A 6000-nucleotide genomic window follows, 5' to 3' on the forward strand; every position below is an offset into this window, starting at 1 on the left:
AAATCAGTGCAACAAGCAAAAATTCAGCCAGAGTAGTGGCTTGAAGAAGATGAATTGGAAGAGGCTGAAGACTGATGTTTCGAGGACGTGAATCGATGTAGCGATGTATCCGCTCTGGTGATAGGTGGTATAAGAGATGATAGACGTGTACTAAGTAATAAATGTAGAAATGCAGTGTTAAGAAATAATGAAGCTGGTAGAAAGTGAGACACGTACCCATTCCTGGAAACACGCTTTTTGGGTTTGTTCTGCAGACTTTACACTGGTCATACGACCATTAGGCTGGTCATTCCCAGGAATGAACTCTGGGCCAGCGAAGAGCAGAGATGAAGGGTCACTTGATAAGCTGGCGAGTTACAAAAGGGAGCTCAGTTTAGATGTCAGGTCAAAATGCCCAGCACAAAGACAAATACCACTGGTATTTGTATAGTCCACACACTCTGGCTTCTTTATTTATTTATTTTTTTCAAATGTAAATTTAAAAAGGAGAATCACCTTCAAGCACCAAGGGACAGAGAGAGATATCACAAGTTGCATTTGAATTTAAACCTTAGTTCCATGAGAGGACACTTAAAGGTGAGAGGAAGAGTTGGTTTTTCAGACCCACGTGTGCTTTTTAGAACCCCAAATCCCTGGATTTGGAGTGCTTTTTGGAATTTGAAACCCACTAGATTTCACCTCCCTGGATGTTGGTGTGGTTCTGCAGCCGGGGACTTGATGAATGTGGTCCCTTAATCTGCTCCCAGGAAAGAAAACAGGCTCAGCCAAAGCAGGAGCAGTTCCCTGGTCCCCTCCTTTCCATCGCAGGACCAATGCACAGGTCAGGGCAAAGGGAAGACCTTCTCTCCTCAGCAGCGTTGCCTTCTCCTGCCTTCCACTAGTCATAAAAGCGAGGCATGCACCAGAGATGCTGCACAACAAGAAAGGGATCCAGTTGCTACCAGAAAACCCCAAACTATCCCATCAGGGAAGTTTCAAAGCCATGGAGGACAGGACGTGCTTTCTGGCCTCATCTGAATAAGCTTTTCATGGAATACTTATGCTTTGATGAACTGTCAGACTTTGATAGTTTGTGATTTGCAAGGTCACAGTAACTAATGAAACCCAGAGGGATGTGGTGAGATTGGTCATGTAGCTGCTACATGGCAGGAAATTAGGGATGCGACCTAGAAAAGGGACCATAAGACATATGGCTGATGTCTTTCCTGCACGGCTGCTGTGAGGCACTCACCCAGATTTCATTGAGGAAGGACATAAACTCGTATAGACAAACCTTGATGGGATTTGATACCCTGCCTAATGCTGGCTGATGTTAAAGGGACTTAATGGGTGCAAAAAGCTGCTAGAAAATTGTTCTACTCGAGCTCGGATAAATGGTGCTGGGTATCTGGTGTGTGCCATGAAGATGAACACATGTTCATCACTTTGGCATCTCTTTAATTATTAAGGCCTATTCATTCTGCTCTCTAAAATTCTTGAAAACAGTATCTTATCTCCTGTTGCCCCATTTCCCTGAGATGGTTCACTAATATTGTTTATCGTTAAGCGCTGTCAACTCTTAACCATTGGTTAAAATGGTAACTTCCAACTTAATCTTCCCATGGGAAGAAAGTATTTTTAGATACTAGTTTTCCTGCACTCCTTCAGTATCAGGCTTCTCTTCATCACAATACTATTTTTAATTAAATCTGCTGACCCTTTGTTATGAACTCTAATGTAAAAAAAGGCTTATTAATGTCCAGGCACAATATCTAGTCTTAAAAAAAGCTCCTGCATTGTATCCTGACAGCCAGCTGACATCTAAAACATATACCTCTAAATATTTACATATGTCCTTAGCTTTGGGGACATCTTCATCGAGTTGGTGTGCCTGAGGCCTGACACGAGTTGTTGGATGATGCCATCTCCATTCCTGGGAGCAGAGCATGGGTTGGTTTGAAACTCGGAGGGTCTGGGCCGTGGTTGGGGCTCAAAGGTGGGTGACAGCAGAAGATGGTGACCCACCTTCTCTCACCTTCTCTCCTTCATCCCCACCAGTTCAAAGGGACCCACCAAAGGGACTCGGAGCCAAGTGATAATTGTACAGTTTTGCTTTACAGTTAACACAGTGTTGGGGGAAAAAAAAAAGAAGTGGTTTCTTTTCAACTCTGTCTTGTCAAAATGCCAGACGCCGCTTGTTTTTGACATTTTCAGCTACTGTTAAATAATAGTCTTGCTTCTGTCACAGCTAATGTTGACTTGAAGGCAGTTGTGCATTTCTCAACTCAAATGCTAAGCAGACAGACTTGGGTCTTGACAAATATTTTCTGGGCTTGCCCAAGGCAAGTAAAAATGAGCTTCTAGTTAATAGTTTGTTTTAAAATTCAAATTGGTGAAATAGGCAATTAAAAAAATGACAATTTTCATCAAAATTTGCAAATTAAATGTCTCTTTGCAGTCAGAGCGGGTTCAAGGAACTGCAATAGATAATTGCTATTTGAAATCAGTGAAGTATCCAGCATTTTAGGGCCGTGAGGATTGTGGCTGTTCTGCCTTAGTAAACCTTGATTGATTTGGTAAATAAGCATTTCAACTTCTCTCTTTAAAATAAATAAGCAATTTTATTGCTTTATTGCTTACCCCTGTACGGGAGGTAAACAAGCTCTCGAGCAGTAACCCCGTAATATCATGAGCCCAAGTGCCATCTGTCACCGAGAATTTTGTCCCTTTATGCACAATGGCTTCTTACGGCATTAAGTCCGTTGTAGGTTAATTGATTAGCAGAGACCCTCCTTTCAGTTGTTCCCGCTTTTCTTCGCTAAAGGACCATATCTCTCATCTCCATTTCCTTTTCTCTCTCCCGTATTAGCATACTAATCACACTGAACTCCCACTGCTAAAAAACTCTATCCGTTTTCATACCGGGGGGGGGAGGGGAGGAGGAATAAACTGGCATTTCCTGGGAGATTTGCAGATGCTGTTTTATGAGGGTTAGAAGGGAGGAAAAGAAAAGAAGAGGTGGCAGAGGTGAATAATGCGCTGCGCCGGCTCCAGTGTGCCAGTGAAAGCTGAGACTGTAGCCGCATAAATATTAAACACATTTGAGGAGCACTATTAAAATAAATATCAAAGACACAGTTGCTCGCACATCTGTTTCTCCTCAAATTTTGCCACAGCGCTCTACGTTTGTTTTCTCTCCAGCTGTTAACACCTGTCTTTCTGTCAGTGGTAATAATGCAATTTTAGGTGGGCCGCGGAGCTGACAGTAACATGAAAGAATTCTCTATTTTTGATATAAGAAACTCCTTTTTTTTTCAAAACTAAAAAGGGCTGTGTTGAACAAAGATATATCCTCGTGCTAATCCTTCAGAGCAGTAGACGGGGGTTTTGTTGTTGTTTTAGGGTGGATTTTTTTTGTCAAACTACAGAGAGTTGGGCTTGTATTGTGCAGTTGAACTTGAACTAGATGAGACATCCTACCGTGGGCAGCTACTGCTCGCCTTTGTAGTTCTCGTTTTTATTGCTGACACACGTTCAGAAGTTGTGTGTGCGTGGTGCTCCTCTCTCCATGTGATGCTTGTTATCTAACCTCATCAAAAGGGTGTGCTGAGCATTGATTGCTACCAGAGGACATGCATCCAGCGGTGATGTCTTCTTTACTTACCTCCTAAACCAGCGCAGGATGCACAGGGCTGCCTGAAGAAAGAGCTTTATGCCTTTGCTGTAGCCATCTCGACGGAAGGATGATAGGAAGTGCCCAGCTGGCTCAGCATTGCAGATGATGGGACAGATCCTCAGCTAACGTAAACTGGAAGCATCCATTTACTATGCCTCTTTGCCTAATGCAGAAGAAAAAGCTATTTATTCCTTTTGGCCTTCAGAACACATCCAGAGACTCAGGGCAAAATGTTGACAAACCACGCTAGAAGCATCCTAGATAAGGAAGAAGTAATGATGTAAAAGTGTGTGTTTGCAGCAAATTAGCACTCTTCATCCAATATGAGCTTGGTTTTCTGGCTGGGGTGCTATCAGCATACGCTCAAGGCTGTTGAGCTTGTATTTAGTCCTTCACACCTTCTTCTCCTGCTATGTAGCCCATGGGTGAAGAAGCTCCCACCCAGTGTGGGAATGCACATTTCCATCCCTAATCCCTGCCTGTGAGTCCCAAGGAGGAAAATGTGGGTGAACTTTGCAGGTCTTTCAGTGCAGATGGTTTCAGTGCAGATGCCTGGGTGAAGCCAAGCTGGCTCCCAGACACGTTTTGTCCAAAAATTACTGGATGTGACTGATGTGTCAAATAGATGTCCCTTTCAGTCCAGTTAGTTCCAGTTTACCTCCAAGTTTAGTTCATCTTTGAGTGATAAGTATGATTTTGTCAGCTATTTCAAATCAACATGAAAGTCATCATCTTCCGAGGGTCCCAAGTGGTGATTTGTGGCCACGTTGTTCTTTCATTAATGAATGAAATGGACTGGTTTTCAAAAATTTGCAACCCAGGGACAAAAACTGACCTTGGAATAAATAGCCTACTGTCGTCGTCATCTGTAAGAGGATATAGAAGCATGAGCCACCTCAAGGCCAGCCTGGTCCCTTCACGGATGCTTCACCCCTCACAGAGCTTCACGGATGTCACTCAGACAACTGTCCAGAGGGATGCAGGCTCCCCCAGGAGGGCAGCAGCATTCCCGGGAATGATCCCAGTCCTCCAGCAGTTAACAGGGAGCCCTTGGCAGAGCGGCTTCGCTTCCCCACGGCGATTCCTTGTGCAATGGCTGTTTGTTCAGGCTTCACGCAGGGATGAAACATTTGACCCATTGTGCGGGACGGGGTGCGAGGGGAGGGATTTCCCCAAGCGCTCTGTGCTGGCTGAGCTCCTCTGCCATTAAAGCAGTGGGGGGAGGTCGGGGAGGGGAGGGGGGGGGCCTCATTGTTTCCAATGGGAGGGGATTTAGGCCAAGACTGAATGCTGCAAAAAAAAAAATCCCACCCCAAAGATCTGCGAGAATAGAAAATCGAACCCAATTGTAACTCTGAAAAAGGGAGATAATGTTATTGCATGGTGGGACACCCCCTCATGCTTTCTGTTTGCCACAGGGGCAGCACGTGCTTTGGGAAAACCTTTTTATGTGTTTAGTTCGTGCTGGAACATTTTCCACTGCCCGGGGAAAAATCCCAAGGTGCCAAAATCCACTGTCACCCCCGAGTCAGCTCTCCCATGTTTTATGTGCTGTTAGTGCTGATGGGTATCCGCACCATAATAGAGCTCCCGGTGACTCTCAGAAACTCAAATATTGTGCAAATTACAGCCAGGATGTTCAGGGAGCAGAATGTCCCTCTCTTAGCAGATGGCTGCAGCCCACAATGTCCTATAATCACAACATAAAATATTACTACTTTTGCATGCTGTGTTTGGGAAAACATGCCAAACTGTAGAGAGGTTTCATAGGATCAGAAAAGTTTCTTCAATAGGAAATAATTTGTTTGGAGGCTTTGGCTTTGGTTTTTCTTTCCTCCTATTCTTTTTTTTCTGTTATTACTAAATAGATCTGTCCTCAATCTGCAAGCACAATAGGTCTCTGAATATGGCACTGTCACAGAGGTAGCCTGGAAAAGCCCATATTTTGCTACAGCAGTGCCTGAGAGTTTAAAAAGTCTTGTAAACCTATTTGGGCTGCCTGGTTTGGCATCGCTTTAGAGGCCTTTGCCCTGGGAAAGTCGTGGGGTTTGGCTGCTATCAGGACAGGAGCCTCTAAGAAGTCAGTTGGCCCGATGTGACGTTTGCTGAGCATTGTTCTGCTGCCTCCGGGCGATTCCCCCAGATGATAAATGATGCTGTACACGGAGTGTGCAGAAAAGAGCGTCCTTCCTCCAGTAGACAAATTACTTTCTGGTTTCTGCAGGCTGCATGGTTGTGATTTTTCCCCCCGATGTAATCTGTATTGGGTGTAACGTTACATAATAAGCCATTAAAGACCAGTGATGACTAAGAAGGTAAGCGATCAAATATTTTACCTGAGACGC

The sequence above is a fragment of the Calidris pugnax genome, unplaced genomic scaffold (assembly GCF_001431845.1).
Source record: "Calidris pugnax isolate Ruff unplaced genomic scaffold, ASM143184v1 scaffold21, whole genome shotgun sequence".
In the NCBI taxonomy this organism is placed as follows: Eukaryota; Metazoa; Chordata; class Aves; order Charadriiformes; family Scolopacidae; genus Calidris; species Calidris pugnax.